This window comes from Gracilinanus agilis, chromosome 6 (assembly GCF_016433145.1).
Source record: "Gracilinanus agilis isolate LMUSP501 chromosome 6, AgileGrace, whole genome shotgun sequence".
In the NCBI taxonomy this organism is placed as follows: Eukaryota; Metazoa; Chordata; class Mammalia; order Didelphimorphia; family Didelphidae; genus Gracilinanus; species Gracilinanus agilis.
Window position 1 is genome coordinate 43,471,510 of NC_058135.1, and position 19,041 is coordinate 43,490,550.

At 39.6% G+C, this 19,041-nt stretch overlaps 1 protein-coding gene across 1 annotated transcript in view; it reads right to left on the minus strand.

The window, feature by feature from the left end:
• Positions 1–14,304, minus strand: part of ABCG2 (ATP binding cassette subfamily G member 2 (Junior blood group)) — a 105,961-nt gene extending 91,657 nt beyond the window's left edge. Inside the window, exon 1 of the mRNA XM_044681513.1 lies at positions 14,169–14,304. The gene's annotated coding sequence lies outside the window, so the exon portion shown is untranslated. The remainder of the gene's footprint in view (positions 1–14,168) is intronic.
• Positions 14,305–19,041: the final 4,737 nt, after the last annotated feature.

A 19,041-nucleotide genomic window follows, 5' to 3' on the forward strand; every position in this document is an offset into this window, starting at 1 on the left:
AATACAGAGAGCAGTTTAGTAAACCAGCAACACTTATTTATTCCTGAAGAGAAGTTTGGATAGGAATAGGAGGAAGAAAACTGAGATTATAGCTCTTAAATCTTATACTATGTCAAAAATCCAAACTCTATTCTAAAATGTCTAAGAAACCCTAAATCTAACTGCCTTCTTGGGCAGAGTCTTCTTGCCTGGCAAAGCAGGCTTATCTCAACTACACTATTCCTATCTGAAATATATTCCCTATCTCTCTATCTATTCTAATAAAATAAGCCTTTATCTCCTCCAGTCTCCTTAAACTCGTATCTGAATCCAAACTGTCAGAAGTCAGTGGCCAGATCCTCTTGACGCAGAGAGACCGACACAGAACTCCTCAGAACTCCTGTTCCCTAGGAAGTCAGAGAGAAAGAGACCTCCCTGCCAACTGAAACCTTTCCTTAAATATGATCCTTGTCTCCTAAGTAACGGAATCTTCACACAGACAGCTAACAGGCTCTTACAGAGAAATCTCTCTGCCCCCTCGTCTCTTAAAAGAGACAGAGAGAGAAATCAAGAAAACTCTTGCAAAGTATCACAAATTGCTTTAGCACCTAGCTAACCCTTAAGTATCACAAATTGCTTACTAAGCTCATACTTCCAAAGGCCACAAGCATCCCTCCTCATCAGCAGTGCTAGGCAAATGCTGTGATTGGTTCCCGTGAAATAGGAGAGTGATAGGAAGTGACTTCGAGAAAACTACTTTAAAAAGGCCAGCTTGAACTGGAGCGAGGTCAGAGAAGGAAGGAACAAGAATCATGTAACCATGGCAAAATTTCTAAAATAAATAAATAAATAAATAGACTTTCACAAAATAATAATAAAATAAAAAGGCCAGCTGGAGCATTCTGGGATTCACTCTATGTCAGTGAGCTGGGCTGGAGGAACTCTCTTTCCTTCCTTGGCTTTTCCTCATCAGTGAGTCATTCTGCGTTTGGTGGAACTCTGGTTGAAGATGCCACTGGGACTTCCACATGGAGATCGGGACTTGGGGAAGCTCCTGCTGGGGATGAGCCCACTTCACCAGAGCAGCACTTAGGGCTGGTAGGCTAGACCAGGCTTTAGCTCTTTCCTATATTTCCTACTTTCACTATCTCTACCTTGTTGTAAATAAAAGTTGCCAACAGTCATTTTGACTTAGGAGCTAATATTTTATAAAGAGCGACCACTATCTCATTTTTATTACTCTTATATTTAGTCAAACCTAATTTAAATCTTACAGACTCATGATGAAAAATGCTATCCACAGCCAAAGAAGGAACAGGTGGAGCCTGATTGCAGATCAAAGCACACCATCTTCCACTTTATTTCCATCATGAGCTTTTCCTTATATATTCAATATGTGTCCTCTTTCAAGGCATGAGGAATATGGAAATATGTATTGTATGACAGCATGGGTATAACCTGTATCAGACTAGAAAGAAGGCAGATAATCTGAATCACAAAATGTCAGAAAATAATTGCTAAAGGTTATTTCTACATGTAATTGAGAAATTTTTTTTAAAAAGTTAAAAAAAAGTAAAGGGAAAGAAAGGAATATGCCACAAGCCTGGCAATTATCTAATACCAATGATCAAGTCATCTAGTGGCCTGGCCCTTCGTTCTTTGATAAAAGCAGAGCAATGAAAAGATTACTATCTTACCTTGATAATTCTTTCTTCAAAAAAGAAGCTAACTCTCCTAGATCTGCTTCTGACTAAAAGGCTGCTGAAGAAGGAATGAAGGTAATTAGAGAGGAAGTAACCATTCCATAATATAATTTGTGATAAATAAGGTTAAGAAAAGTTAGATACCCATACTACAGAAGATTTCAAACAATTCAAACAGGGACATGCAGTACCCAATGGACTAAAAATTCTGCAGGGCAAGACATCTTGGGGAAAATCCTGAGAAGCTCCTGAAAATGAAACTCCGAAGCAATTAGTGAGCAAGAAGGAGGATGTCCAGGATTAAAACTTTAAAATACATGGGGGGGTGGGGTGCAGCTGGGTAGCTCAGTGGATTGAGAGGATAGAGACAGGAGGTCCTGGGTTCAAATCTGACCTCAGACACTTCCCAGCTGTGAGATTCTGGGCAAGTCACTTAACCCCCACTGTCTAGTCCTTACCATTCTTCTGCCTTAAAACCAAAAGACAGTATTGATTCTAAGGCAGAAGGTAAGGGCTAAAAAAAAAAATACATGTAGGAAGCCAGAACCAATCATAGGAAAATAGAACATAATTTTAGAAGAATCATATTAATAGTCAGGATTAGCCTTTAAAAAACCTTCAATATTAAAGGAAAGAGGATAGAAAAGGGATAGGACTGATGTTTAGAATGGATGAGATTCTCCTTTCGGTTCTATTTACTCTGTCAAGGAGAATGATCTATGGAATGAAAAGATCCATGGGATCCCAATCAGTTTTAGCAGATTGCTAAGTGGGGTCCACAACACTAAAAAAGTTAAAAATCTCCATTTTAAAGAAAGAACTTTGAATTGTTTTATGATAATTAGTGTTCAATAAAGACAACAATAGAGCCTATTTCCCTATTTTCCTATTACTCTGGGGGCAATTATATGAGGGCCTAAAGTCAGGAAGACTCATCTCTAGTTCAAATCTGTCCTCAAACACTAACTGCATGACCTTGGGCAAGTCACTTACCCCTGTTTGCCTTAGTTTCCTCATCTGTAAAATGAGCTGGAGAAAGAAATGGCAAACCACTTCAGTATCTTTGCCAAGAAAACCCTAAGTGGGATCACAAAAAGTCAGACACAACTGAAACAAGTGAATAACAACAATAGTTTCCCTACAAAAGTAACTACAGGAGTTGACTAAAAGATGGTCTAATCCATCACATAGTTGGGCAGATTCTGAAGAACTAGTTCAACTTTCTAAAAAAAAAAGTTTAAGTGCAAATGTTATTCTTATGAATTTCATTTGCCTAATGAATTTCCTACCATAATTTAACTGATCAGAATAGTCAAACCACCCAAAGTCAAAGTACCAGAGCCATCTTCCTCTAAGCACAAAACTTCCTTGAAAAGGCAATACAGAGTATCTGTATATGCAATGCCACACGTGGAATGCAGCTTCTTTTGTCCAGCATTACAAGCTGTCACCAAGTTTATACAGTTCATACTGCACCACACCTACATCCACTGCACTCTGGCCCTCACTATCTCCTGACTTATCCAGCAAGTATCTACTAATGGCCTCTTGGCAGGGTGCCACGCTGGGAGATAAGAATGCAAAGTTGAATAGTAACAGAAATGTGCCTGAAGTGCTTAAAACAACATTTGTCCCAGCAAATTATATTTTTTAATCTTAACTATAAGAATGATATTAAAATATTAAAACACAATTTCTATTTCAAATGATTATATAGTCAACACAAATTTTCGGTTTCTATATACTTCAGAGTCAAGAGACCTAAGCTAATACCTTTCATGTGATGATGCACACAATAGGACAAAAGAATGGACACTAGACTGAGAATCAACGAACCAGAGTTCAAACTCTATTTTTGCTCCTTATTTGCTATGTGACCTGGGACAAGTGACTTAACCCTTCTAAGTCTGTATAAGGAGGATTGGACTAAGTGGCTTCTAAGAGACTCTCCAGGTCTAAGCCAGTGATCCTATAGTGTAAAATTTAAGCCTTTTCATATGATCATCAATTGAAAAAATGAGTTTTGGAGATCTATCACTCTTGACTTCTAGTTTAGGGATGAATTGGCAAGTATTTTCTTTTCTTTTCTTGTTTTTAAATCCTTACTTTCAGTCTTAGAATCAATGCTGTATATTTGTTCCAAGGCAGAAGAGTGGTAAGGACTAGGCAATGGGGGTTAAGTGACTTACCCAGGGTCACGCAGCTGGGAAGTGTCTGAGGCCAGATCTGAACCCAGGACCTCCCATCTCTGGTTCTGGCTCTCAATCCACTGAGCTACCTAACATGTATTTTCTAAGCACTTGTGTTAGGCACTGAGCTGAGCACTGAGAATATAAATACAAAAACAAAAGAAGAGATGGTCTCTGCCCTCTAATGAGGGAAGATAATGAGGAATGAAGAAATTAACAGGAACAAGACTGTCATTTTGCCTTTCCTGGTATCCTTAGGGGCTCAGTACTTTCTAGGAGCTTAATAAATGCTTCTAAGAGGAACCAACCAATCAGAGGGAGCAGCAATAGAGTGATATGATCAAGGTGAGAAGAGAAGTTGCTGGATGAGAAAATGGCTATGATGTGATGGAGAAAGAGGCCCAGGGAATTAAAAACAGAGTTAAAAAAAAATGTTGGGCTCTCAGCCTTGGGTCTATGAACTTGTTTTTGCTATTTTAATATTTTGATAACTGCATTTCATTACAAATGGCTTCCTCAGGAATTCCATGTATTTTTTTTGTGCAGTTAAAAAATAACTCTAAGAAAGGAAAAGGGGTCAATAATGTGAAATAAAAATATTTACCTTGTAAGTGCTTAGCACTTAGTAGGTGCCAGATAAATAACAAGATGAAGAACTCCTGTATTTATCTTTAAAGATAGAGACAAACACATGATGCTTTGCACGATGTGTTTGTCTCTATCTTTATAGATAGATCGACAGATATATACACACACATATACATGATAATAAAGTAGATAAAGTATTATTTAAGCACTTACTGTGTACTAGGCACTGGGCTAAGAGCAAGAGACAACAGAGATAAAAGCCAAGTGCTGTAATAGTATAGAAGACGAAAAGTTCTAAGACACAGATCCTCTATGGAGGACTTACAGGAAGATATGTACAAAAAAAGGTACAAGATGAGAAGGTATGAATTAATTAGAGCTGCACTGTGTAATGCAGAGAAAACAAAACTAATTTACTATTATAATAATACAATATCATAAAAGTCAAGTGGAAACACGAATTAAACTTACATTTATTTCTCAATGCTTACAATCAAATTGATCAAATGTATGAACATATTGGCCAGTAGTGTAGAAAGGGATCCCCTGTTGGCTGCATATTGACTTAGAAAACAACAAATTAACATTATCTACACTTTACTGTATTTTATTTATTTTGTTATACATTCCTATTACATTTTTTTAAATCTTTAATTTCTGTCTTAGAATCTATATTGGTTCCAAGGCAGAAGAGCAGTCAGGGCTATGCAATGGGGGTTAAATGACTTACCCAGGGACACACAGCTAGGAAGTGTCTGAGGCCAGATTTAAACACTGAACCTCCCATCTCCAGGCTTGGCTCTCTTTCCACTGAGTCACTTAGCTATCCCTCAATTACATTTTAATTTTCATCTGGTTTATCTACACACACTCAGGAATTTTGTGAGTTTGACACTCCTGTATTAGAGAATTAAAAAATTATGCCACCATTTTCGAGAGCTTCCCAATAGACACATCTCATAATGGTACTCAAAGAAAAGGTCTTCTCTCTTTGTCAAGCAGCACTGCTCTTGAGGGAACAGAGGAGCTAATCTCAATTATGACCCAAGAACAGATTATAGGATAGGGGCTCTCTTGTAGATTCCTTATACTTCTAGGTATGGGTTTAGCTACTTGCACCCAAGTTCTAATTAGTGGTTCATCATCTAATTGTTTACCAAATGATTTGACTAATATCTAATGACATAAGCCGGGGGGGGGGGGGGGGTCAAAGAAGGCAAACTATAACCCTCATCTCCAAATCCTGCTCTCTACCTGTTTTCCTACAGGCTCTTGGGTAAAAACAATTTTTTACATTTTAAAATATAGTTTTATCGCAACAGGCATGTTCATGAACCTTTTGTCTACCTCTGCTTTTTCCTTGCGACAGCAGAGTTGAGGAATTGCAACAACAAAGCTCTCGAAATTTCCCACTTCAGCAAAAAGAGCTAAAAATCACAGTCACAGTAATGCAGCTAAGGAGAGGGGCTGTTAGGTGGTGTAGGAGACAGAGTACTGGATCTGGAGTCAGGAAGGAATGAGTTCAAATCCTGACCATAGGCAAGTCACTTAAACTTTCCTCATTTCTTCAAATGTAAAATAGTAAAGTAATGTAAATGTAAAATAAGCACCTTCTAACTGTTTACTTAGCACTTAGTAGGTGCCATTTGAATGTCACACATATCACTACTGATGTATACCAATCATGTCAAAACAAGGCTTTATGATAATTCGAGCTTGGGTCCAGGATTCAAATTTTTCTACAAAAGGACTCCCCGCGTCACTACTATCAAACACTGAATGGCTTTGGAAATTATCTTTTACTGTATGACTGTTTCTTAATGAATTCAAACTGAAATTACAAGGCAAATGAGCAATTACATCTGAAACATGTTGTAGTAAAGTCAATTTGATGACAGCTAAAAATGAATCACAAGTATAAGAAGCTATTTCATATGCTTCCCATATTGTCAAAAGTCAAAAGATGTCCATTTCCACTTAAAACTTCAGTGGATATATTTTCCAAGGTTTCTAGCATTCTTTTTCCAACCTCAAAGCAAGTGAAAAAGAAATTTCCAGTTTTCAAAATCCATTCAAGAGAAGCATAAGCAGGTAAACATGAAGGAGAAATCAAAAGGGATTCAATAAGGTTAAACTCTGTACCTTTCTGCCTAAGATGATACACATACCTTCTAAGAACTTTATCTTTATTAAGGCAGTTATAATACTTAGAAAGACAGCATGGGAGTGAGTCTTTAAATTGAGATAATATCAAAAACAAAAAACAAAAAACAAGCAAATAGACACAAAAGAGGGATGCCCTAGGCGATCTGGGAAGAGAGAACAATAGGGAAAATAGGTTCATGAGGAAGTTTTTATAGTAGAAGGGAAAATGGTGAGGCAGGGGGAGAGGTGTGAGAGGAAAATTTCATATCTAAATTGGTTACAAAAGGAAAAAAATATATATACCCACTCAGTTGGTAATAGAAATCTATTTTATCTGATAGTAAAGTAGCAAAGGAAGGGGATAAGGGAAATGGGGATGATAAAAGAGTAGGTAAAAGAAAGCAATGGTCTGAAGTAAAATAGATTTTAGAGGAGTGACAGGATAGAGAGAGAGAGAGAGAAAGAGAGAGAGAGAGAGAGAGAGAGAGAAAAGGCTAAACAGAAGAAAATAGGATGAAAGGAAATGCAGGTAATAATCATAACTGTAAATGTGAATGGAATGAACTCACCCATAAAACAAGTGGAGAGTAGAATAGATTAGAAACCAGAATCCAAAAGAATGTTGTTTGCAAGAAACACCTGAAACAAAGAGACACACAGAGTTAAAATAAGGCACTTGAATAGAATCTATTATGCTTCTACTGAAGTAAAAAAGGCAGGGTTAGCAATTATGATGTCAGACAAAGCAAAAGCAAAAACAGACCTAATTAAAAGGGATAAGCAGAGGAAACTAGTCTTGCTAAAAGGTCTCATAATGAAGTAACATCAAATCAATATGTATATGCACCAAATGGAATAGCATCTAAATTTTGAAAGGAAAAGTTAAATGACTTAATTATAAGAGGAAATTGGGGGCAGCTGAATGGCTCATTGGATTGAGAGTCAGGCCTAGAGATAAGAAGTCCTGGGTTCAAATCTGATTTCAGATACTTCCTAGCTGTGTGACTCTGGACAAGTCACTTAACCCCCATTGCCTAGCACTTAACACTTTTTTGCCTTGGAACTAATACAGAGTATTGATTCTTAGACTGAAGGTAAGGTTTTGGGTTTTTTTTAAGAAACTAAATAATCTAATCCTAAAGAAAGAGTAAGTCAATGAGTAAATCACTGATTCTAAGACAGAAGATAAAAGTTTAAAAAAAAAAAAGAGGAAATTGTCAGCAAATTCAATTTCCCCTCTTTGAACTAAATATATCTAATCATAAAACAAATAAGGAGGCCAAGAAGATATTAAAATCTTAGAAAATTTAGATATGATAGAATGCTAGAGAAAACTGAATGAGAATACAAAGGAAAAATGCATTTTTCTATGCAGTACATGGCATTTTAACAAAAACTAACCATGTATTAAGGCATAAAAACCTTTCGACCAAATGCAGAAAACCAGAAATAGTGCATGTGTCCTTTTCAGACCATAACGAAATAAAAATTACATTTAACAAAGGGATAGCATCAATTAAAAACTAATTAATGGGAGTAACAACTTTAAAAAAAAAAAGCTAATTAATGGAACAGCTAGGTAGCTTAGTGGATTGAGAGCCGGGCTTGTAGACAGGAGGTTCTGGGTTCAAATTTGACTTCAGATACTTCTTAGCTATGTGACCCTGGGCAAGTCACTTAATCCCAGCTGCCTATCCCTTACTGCTCTTCTAACTTGAAACCAATATAGAATGTAATAAGAATGTTTAACAAAATAAACTAATACTTGGTATAGACTCTTAGATGGAAGGACTTTTTTTTTTAAAGCAAATCCTAAAGAATAAATGGATCGCAGGCAGCTGGGTGGCTCAGTGGATTTAGAGCCGAGCCTAGAGAAGGGAAGTCCTAGGTTCAAATTTGACCTCAGACACGTTCTAGTTATGTGACCCTGAGCAAGTCACTTAACCCCCATTGCCTACCCCTTACTGCTCTTCTGCCTTCGTTTCTGCCTTGATTCTAAGATAGAAGATAAGGCTTAAAAAAAAAAAAAGAATGAACGGATCAAAGAATAAATCAAGGAAACAATCAGTAATTTCATTAAAGAGAATGACAACAATGTGATAACATTCCAAAATTTGCAAGACGCAGCAAAGTAGTGCTTAGGGGAAATTTTATATCTCTAAATGCATAAATCAATAAAGGAAAGAGCACATCAATGAACTGGACATGCAATTTAAAAATAAAAATAGAAAAATAAATTCAAATCCCCAATTAAACACTAAAATGGAAATCCTGAAAAAAAAAAATCAAAGGAGAGTTGAACAAGATTGAGACTAAAAAAGCCTTCAATCTGTTATAGCAGAACTTCTGTATTTGTTCTTTTTAGTCAGAGAAAAATCATGATTTTTATTCTTCTCAATCCCCCAAAATTCAATTCCTTCCAGCTATTTTGAAGGTAAAGCAAGTTCTGACAAATTCCCCTAACAGAACTTAAAAGGCAGTTTAAATTATCAGGCTGCAAGGCCTAAAAGACAGTTTACTACAATTATCTACAAGATATTGCTATTATGGGCACACCTTTCCCAGGAAAACTCATAGTTAACAATGTCCTTCTCTATTGACATCACCAAAAACCACCAGCAACAAGAAGGCTAATCACCACAGCTCACCTTTTGGGGGGCACTTCCCATCCTGTACTTTACAAGCTCATATGTTCTAATTCTGTAAACAGATGTCGTAGGGGCCTCACTGAAGCCAGTTTCTTTAGTATTTTAGGTTCATTATTAGAATAGAAAGAGACTTATAGATCATTCAGGAATTAACAAATTTAGCCAAAGCTGGAGAAGGATATTCAACAAAGAGGACATTGAGGAAACCTCGAGTTGAATCTGATGGGCAAAGCTCCCTTCCCAGAGTTGCCATCTTTTTTACCAGCCAAATGCCAGACAGACTACCAGGAATTTGTACCCAGTGCTGAGGTTATTCAGTCAAAAAGGAAGCATGAACCTTTAGTGCCCAGAACCAGAATATAGAGAATGGTCTTCAATACCTTTTCAGGAAAAATTGGCCTAGCCAGGGTAGAGGAAAGAATTAGGTTATTACTCCTGCACCACAACATGAAAGACAGGATGATCACATTCAAGGACTTGTACTACTTGGTTCATGATGGAAGAATCAGAAACAATGGGTAAAAGTTACAAAAAAGTAAACTGAAATTTAAGCTAAATAAGTACTAACAAATGTGTCCCAATTGGTACAAGCAATGCATCCCTTAAAGTAGTCACATTATTTGAATTTACACTGTATTATTTCTATTGAGTGTAACCAATTGCCATATTTCATATATTTATAATTTCAAATAGTGCCAATTCAATACACCCCAGGGGATTCATTATTCACACTTATTGCAACCTACCTATAATAACAATTAAAGCTATCTATGAGGGGGAAATGGACAACTTTCGTCAATGGTAGGTTTTCCTTCATTGAAAGCCTTCAAACAAAAAATGGATGACCACCTATAAGGATAGAGAACATTCTTGCTCATATATGAGTTGTACAAAATCCCTTCTGACTCTCCAGTTCTATGATTCTTTAAATGACCTAGCTTTGGCAATTATGTAGACATCTCAAGGACAAGACGAGGAGAGAATGAATCTTTAGAACAAAACACACACGTACAAGTACAAGCACGCACACACACACACACACACACAAACACAGACTATAATATCATATTTACTGTTTCCCAATTACATGTAGAAATAATTTTTAACATTTGCTTTCTGAACATTTATAATTCAAATATTCCCTCCCTCTCCATGATAGCAATTAATTTGATATAGGTTATACATGTGCTATCATGCCATACATATTTCCATATTCATCATGTTGTAAAAGAATACACATCTTGAATATACAAGAAAAAACTCATGAAGAAAATAAACTACAAAATAGTAGGCTTTGTTTTGCATCGACTCCATTAGAATCCTCCTTTTTAATGTAGTCATTTTCCTGTCATACTAGTCTAAGACCTCTTTGGCCAGTTGCTTTTCCCTCCCTAACAAATCTTATCTTTTCTTATTTTGAGGTAAACAATTTTAAGATAAGTTAAAATGTTTAAAGAAAGTATATCCTCTTCCTCATCATATTCAGATTATAGCCAAATGGATTTTTTTCTCCCCACTTTTATCCTGATTATATTTTTCTCCTCCCCCTCATTAAAAAGGTGGGCTTATAAAGGGCTTTAAACAGAATGCAGGCCCTTTGATCCAGCAATACCACTACTAGGTTTGTATCCCAAAGAGATAATAAAAAAATGGTTGTACAAAAATTTTTATAGCCATACTTTTTGTGGTGGCCAAAAATTGGAAAATGAGGGGGTCTCCCTTGACTGGGGAATGGCTGAACAAATTGTGGTATATGCTGGTGATGGAATACTATTGTGCTAAAAGGAATGATGAACTGGAGGAATTCCATGTGAACTGGAACGACCTCCAGGAATTGACACATATTGAAAGGAGCAGAACCAAGAGAACATTGTACACAGAGACTGATACATTGTGGCACAAATGAATGTAATGGACTTCTGTACTAGCAGCAATGCAATGATCCAGGACAATTCTGAGGGACTTATGAGAAAGAAAACTATCCACATCCAGAGAAAGAACTGTGGGAGCAGAAACACAGAAGAAAAAATATGATTTTTCACATGGGTATATGATTTGGGTTTTTGGTTTTAAAAGGTTATTCTATTACAAAAATGAATAATGTGGAAATAAGTATCAAGTGATAGCATATTTACAACCCAGTGGAATTGCTTGTCAGCTCTGGGGCGGGGGGGGGGGGGTGGAGAGGGAAGGGAGAGAACAGGAATCATATAACCAATGGAAAAATATTTTTAAATTAATTAATTTTTTTTAAAAAGGTGGGCTTACCTGGAAAGACTTAGATGAACTGATGCCGAGTACAGTAAGTAGAACCAAAAAGAAACTGCACACCACATCAGCACTATTTCTGGATGAACAACCATGAATGACCTGGTTGCTCAGAGCAACGAAGTGATCCAAGACAATCCCAAAGACATGATGGAAAAATGCCATCTGCCTTCAGTGAAGAACTGATGGATTCTGAAGGCAGACCAAACCATACTATATTTCACTTTCTTCTTTTTTTCTTTGACATCTCTTCCACAAAATGATTAATATGGGAAAATGTTTTAGATGATTGCTTACCATCTCAGGGGGAGAGGAAGGATGGGAAAAGTGAGGAAACAAGGGAAGAAAGGAGGGAGAGAATTTGGAATTTAGTTTTTTTAAATGAATGATAAATAATTGTTTTTGCAAGTAATTGGGGAAAAAAATTAAAAGGTGATTCTAGATAGTGTTGAAATGAGAAAAATACTTTCTTCATTTTACTTTCTCTCTCATTGAAGGTGGCAGCAAGGGAAAGAATAGCTAGTCTTTGAAATTTTAATCTTCTGCACAAAGATGGCATACAGAATAAGGCATCATAAGAGCAGCATAGGAATTCAGGTCTTTCAGAGTCCCTTTGGAATATGGTCTACACCTTCCTATAGCTGTGCTACTAAGGAACAGACAGGCCAGGAAGGTCTGCAAAGGAACCATAAAAAGAAGGCCAACAAGAGACCCAGTAACTCCTAGACTATCCGGTACTGTAGTCACGTCTTATTTCCACCATTCTTGTGGCAAATATGTAACTATCACTGTTCCTCCAATACATGAAATGCTGAATAGAATAAATCCTCTTAATTGCTAACCACAGAGACATTCCCAACCCCTATTAGTTGGCCATTACCAAGATTCTAATTAAAGTCAATATATGAAGTGATGAGAACCATACTTTGTTAAATAGGCACCCTCCCCATACAATTTACCTTTTAGTGCTCTCATTTTCCCAGTCCTCCTTACATATAAACTCATATATTACATATGGTTGCATGTAATGTTTTTGTTATAATTTCACTTATGATTTCTAAAAAATAGATCAATATTTATATTCTTAATCACATTCTACTTGACTGGAATAATTTTTAAAATGCTCATCTTAAACTCGGCTATGGATGGGAAACCAATAAACAAGTAATAAGAAGTCCGTATCATAAGTAAGGTATTCTGCTAGATACTAGAGATAGGAAGAAAAATGAAGTAGTCTGTGCCCCCACAGGGCTTTAAATTCCAGAGAGAAACTAAGTAACACAGAAAGGGAGCAGTGATAGGAGTTAGCACCTGAGCTGAGCTCTGAAGGAAAACCAAGGATTCTAAGAAGCACAGAAGAGCAGGCATTCCAGGGGGTCTGATTTTCATGCAAAGGTTAATTTATGGGACAATTAGGTATCTCAGTAGGTAAAGAGCCAGGCATAGAGATGGGAGGTTCTGAGTTCAAATGTGACACTTCCTAGCTGTGTGACCCTAGGCAAGTCACTTAATCCCAACTGACTAAGCCAATATTGGTTCCAAGATGGAAGGTTAATAAGCAAATAAATAAAATATTTTTTTAAAGAGAAGGTTAATTGAAGAAATTAAATTGTCAACATTTTGGAAAACCTTTCTTTCCATTGATGTCCAACACCACTATCTTTGGGGTCATCTTATCTCCCCTAAGCTCCCCAGCAAAACTGTTCAGCTTTGCTTAAACTTTGGACCATGGCCACAGTTTAAAACTCAAACACAAGTGGTGAAATGACCCTGTTTGGAACGACTGATTTTTTTTCAATATATTTGGGAAAACATTATCCCATCTGAAACTAAACACTTTTAATTTCCATTTAGTACTTAGGGCTTGAGAACAAGTGAAAAAAAAATCATCTAAGTTAACCAAAAACCAAAACATCCCAAGGCACAGTTTCTTCATCTTCTAAAGGCGTGGAGAAAACAAATTACAAACATTAACTTAAGTGAAGCTAAAAGATTTTGAATTTTCATTTAGTATGCTGGGCTTCAGGGCAAGTAAAAAAAAAAAAAAACGCCTAAGTTAACAAAAAACAAAACATCCCTAGGAAGTTTCTCCATTTTCCAAATTACAAGACCAGAATAAAGCTCTAAAACAGCTCTCTTATTTTAGAACTCCATAAAATAATCCATGACAAGATACACCAACTGTGATGTGAGTGATTTCACCGCTGGGTTATCGGAGGTCAGTAAGCAGTCGCCAGGGTACAAAGTTTCCCCCTATCTGCCAATGTCACTGTGGAAGTGATCCGGGCCGGCCAGGGGTGCAATTAACACGGACTTGCTCCCACCTTCGGAAGACTTCCGGACAGAAACTTCCGAAATCTAGCCGTGGGAAGCTGCAAGTAGTGCAGCCCTAACCCCAGCCCTCCTCCTCTTCGTCCTCCCCCTCCTCCTCTCGGTCTCTGGTCCTTACAAAGTCTAACGCCTGCTGGGCGGCTCATCCTAGGACGGTTTTAATTAGATTTATGTTGACATAAGCACGTGCAGGGCAGCCCGAGAGATTTGGGAGCTGAGGGGTAGCAGCTCCCGACCCCCCACCTTCCCGGCACCTCTGGCCTATTTTCCCGGCCCTTTGGCTAAGATGCCCCCGCCCCACCCCCACCCCCACTCACCTCAGACCGCCGAGGCGGGGGACGGAGGGGAGACTCAGGCTTCCCAGAGCACACAGGCCAGCTGGGAGCCCCGCGAGCACAAGCTGCCTCCTCTGGATGGACTCACCGTTATCCAGTCGCTGTAGGAAGAGAAGGAGGAGAAGTAGTAAGAACTGGAGAAGGAGGAGCGGGAGGAGGAGGAGGAGCGGGAGGAGGAGGAGGAGGAAAAAGCCTGCACTGCGAGGGGCAGAGGGCGTGGAGGGACCGTAGCCTGGCCGAGGAAAAGCTGCGGCTCCTGATAAGGACCGGAAAGAAGGGGAGGGCCGGCCGTGGAGGGGTAGGCGCCCTGAGCGGGCCTGGACCGGGCTGGGCTGGGCCCGTTTATCGCCCCGAAGGCTCAGAAGCTCCACGGGGAGGCTGCCGAGCCACACCCAGACAGACTGCGCCTTTCTGGCTGGACTCCTCGCCAGAGCCTGCGGCTTCCCCAGTCTCCCCATTTAGGAAAGGGAGGGCCCCGCACCGGCCCGGGGACAGCTTCCCAGGCTCAGCTGAGGCCGAGGAGGAGACCACGAAAGGCAGTGGGGGTGGTGAGAGAGCCAGGCGGGACTTGGCATTTTAAGCCAATCAAGTCAGGTCAAATCTATAAGCATTTTCAAATCCCCTTCTCAAGGGTCTGGGGGTATAAAGAAAGACATAAAACAGACTGTCTCCCTCTTCCTCAATTTACACACAATTGAGGAAGAGGGAGACAGTCTGCGAACCAAAAAGGAATCATTGGAAGCAGCTAAGTGGCTCAGTGGATTGAGATCCAGGTTTAGAGATGGGAGATCCTAGGTTCAAATATGACCTTGGACATTCCCTAGAATCTGGAAAGGGTTCTTGCAGAGGTGATGTTTGAGCTGAGACTTTATGGAAGCCAGGAAGTAGAGATGAGGGAGGTCCAAATTTGGACAGCAGGTGAAAATGCTTTAGGGTCCTGGAGGTGGAATGGTGTCCATTAAGAAGCAAGGAGGGAAGGGGCATCTGGGTGGCTCAGTGGATTAAGAACCCAGTTTAGAGATGGAAGGTCCTGAGTTCAAATGTGGCCTCAGACACTTCCTATCTGTGACCCAGGGCAAGTCACTTAATCCTCATTACTAAGCCCTTAGCACTTTTCTGCCTTGAAACCAATACACAGTATTGATTAAAAAGAAGCAGCAGAGGCCAGGATTAGTGGAAAGGTAGGAAGGAGCCAGGTTAGAAAGGATTTTAAAAAGTAAAGAAAATGTTGTATTTGATTCTTGGAGATAATAGAGAAAGAATGGTGCTTATCAGGAAAAGGGGTGATTAGTCAAAAAAGTGTTTTAGATTAGACTGACATCTGAGTGGTGTTATAATTAAAGGAGGTCACTTGTATCTATTTGAGGAGGTAGAAATGATTGTACAGAGAGGAATAAGATGACACTTCTCCTTTATAACAGTTGCCCAGGCAGGATCCTTCAGGTCAAAGAGGCTTATCCCTTCAGGACCCAACTGGGGTTAATTGATATATTGATATGGGCTCTTCAGCTAGGATAACGATGATATTCTGACCCCTCCCAAAACAATCTTTGAAACTGATTTAGGAAGGTACTTTAAACTTTATATATTAAACAAGAAGGATAAGGGTAAAGGACTGAGGTTTAGGAGGCCCTACTTTAATTTGTTACTAATGAAACTCCCAACTGCTGGCAAATGAAGAAATAATGTTAGCTTCCCTCTGTTTCAGCCAGGCCAGAGCTAAACCAGAGTAGGTAAACTGCTGGGAAATCTTCAGCTTCTTCTTCTGTAGATCTTAGCCTTAACAGTTGAGATATATCCACCCTTTCCACCCTCTTCTTCGTCTCCTGCCCACTTCCCGGATCCCTCCTGGGCCCTGGGAAACCTAGATGTCTAGATGATGAAACTCCTAATATCTAGGGGCAGTAGACACCAAGGTAGTAGTCAAGTACAGGTTGATAATGGTATATCAAGGACAGGAAGAGTTTGCAGAGAGATGTTTGCACCCTCTCACTCCAAGACCAGGATCCACCGATCTCTAGCCTCAGCACAGGTAAAAGACCCAGAACTGCTGCTCAGGGTTCTCAACTGCCCCTCCTGACCCTCGCATGCCTCCCTGGAAACATTCTATCCAACTGACTTATCTGTCAATCATTGAATGAACTTCAAGCTCCCAGAGATTCAATATAACAGTGGGAATGGGAAAACTATGTGGAAGGCTATTGCAGGAGTCCAGGAATGAAGTGTTAAAGGTGTGCAAGAGGGGGCAGCTGGGTAGCTCACTGGATTGAGAACCAGGCCTAGACACGGGAGGTCCTAGGTTCAAATCTGACCTCAGACACTTCCCAGCTGTGTGACCCTGGACAAGTCTCTTGACCCTCTTCTGCCTTGGAGCCAATATACTGTATTTACTCCAAGATGGTAGGTAAGGGTTTTTTTTTAAGACAAATAAATAAAAAAAGGTGTGCAAGAGGGTGAGGGAGAAAAGGTGGTACGTATGAGAGATGCTATAAAGGTAGAATCAGCAATACTTGACAACAGATTAGGTTTGAGGAAGGAGGAAGACAGAACAGTGGAGGGTGACACCTAAGCTATGAGCTTGAGTGACTGGGAGAATGGCAATAGTCCAAAACAGGAATAGGGAAATATATAGAAAGACGGAGTTGGAAATGAAAAAGAAGTTCAATTTAGGACATAGAAATGTTAAAGTTTCTCCTCTGAGACATCTAGTTCAAGATACTCAATACAGTTGGAGATGTGGTCAGGAGAGAGGTTAGAGCTGGATAAATCATCTGCATAGAGATGATACATGAATCCATAGGAGCTGAATTAGTGCTCAACAAATAATTTCATCAACCAGGAGAGAGCAGTGTCAAGAAAACCCAAAGAAAAAATAATCGAGAGTGGTTACTGTTATATTGAATCTCTGGGAGCTTGAAGTTCACCTTTGATTGACAAATAAGTCAGTTGGATAGAATGTTCCTAGGGAGGCATGCGAGAGGCAGGAGGGGGCAGTTGAGAACCCTGAGGAGAGATTCTGGGTCTTTGACCTGTGCTGAGGCTAGGTGGATCCTGGTCTTGGAGTGAGAGGGTGCAAACATCTCTCTGCAAGCTCTTCCTGTCCTTGATATACCGTTTCCAACCTGTACTTGACCACCACCTCGGTGTTTACTGCCCCTAGATATTAGGAGTTTCATCATCTAGACATCTAGGTTTCCCAGGGCCCGGGAGGGATCCGGGAAGTGGGCAGGAGACGAAGAAGAGGGTGGAAAGGGTGGACATAACTCAACTGTTAAGGCTGAAGATCTACAGAAGAAGAAGAATAAAGAGAAATGAGGAAGAAGAAGGGAGAAGAAAGGTCTGGGGAAATGGCCTCAATTTTTTCTCTCAGAAATGAGAAACCGTGGGAGGTTTGAATAGAGGGTGAGATCACTGGGTACTTGAAGGTTTATGCTTCTGTCTAGGACTAGGGTCAGTCTGGGAGTTCCTTGAAAGCAAGTTCCCATGGGATCAAAATAAATTTGGGGGTTTCATAAAACAAGACATTTTAATTGCCTGTGTTTGCCTTTTCCACTTAGGAAGGGCCAGGAACATGCCTCTTGTACATTTGTGTATGTTCCCTCTTACCCCTCTCAGAAGGATGATGGCAACTGAATCTTTGATTTCATTCTCATAGGAAATTCTCTCTACCAACATAGGTGCCAGCCTTCTCTGGAGAGAAGTCTTAGGAAAGCTAAAGTGTTAGTCTTAAGAAAGTTGCCTAGATCAAATCATTGCCCACCCTTACCACTCTTCCACCAAGGAGCCAATACACAGAAGTTAAGGGTTAAAAAAAAAGTTGCCTAGAGAGCTAAGGGTTTCTAGGATCATACATATGGTGTTGGGAGAGATCTTTGAGGTCAGTGAATCCACAATACCCCTTCCCAGCTCCTAGTTTACAAATGAGAAAACTAAGGCTGCAAAACTTTAAAGCTTCTGCCAATGGTCACAGCCAGTGTGGGTCAAAGACAGGACTTCTCTTGGCTTCAGGGTCAGTTCTAGCCTTTTCTTCAAGATGCCTCTCTGTTATGCATAGTGCTACCAAAAGTGTTTGTTGAAAGGTTAAATTAATGTCCCCCAACTCCGCCAAGGATGGTCCCAAGCCTGGCTGAAAAAGGAGGAGGGTTGGGCATGAGGCTAGCAACCTCACCCCGTAAAAATCTCACTTGCTATAGAAACTGCAACCTCATTAAACCAACAAAACCAAGGATCGCCTAGTCTGGAAGATTGCTTTCCAACAAAGTCCACGATGCGTGCTGGCAACAAACTCCAGGCCTATATCAAATCTTGAACATCAGATGGCCTGAAAAGATCTCCAATACCAGACTCTGGGAAAGAACAATTCAGTATCCCATCAGTCAGGACACTATGAAAAAAAATATGGAACCCACCAGGGAGGAGAAAAGTCTGAAGGCCAAAACAGACCTGGCAAAGATATGCCCAGTTGGTGGAAGTTGCCCAGAGTAGAGTCCATTGGCGTGAGATGGTTGCGGGCCTAGGCTCCTCTGGGAGTCAATAGGAATAATAATAAATAAATAATAAATATTTTCATCCATCAAGTATTTATTGGGTACCTAATTTGTGCTAGGCAGAAGGTATTGTAGGAAATATAAGTAAAGGTAATGGGGTCACCAGGGATATTATAAATAAACTAAGTGGTTTGTGGGAACACACACTGGGATTTATGAGAGACTAGACCTGGACATGAAGACTTGAACAGCCAAGCTGCTCCTAACTGACAAATGACAGTTAGCCAACTGTCACTCTGGCCAGAGATTTTGAATTCACCAGACAAGGTAACAGGATATAACTGGGTTTAATTATGAACAACTAAAAG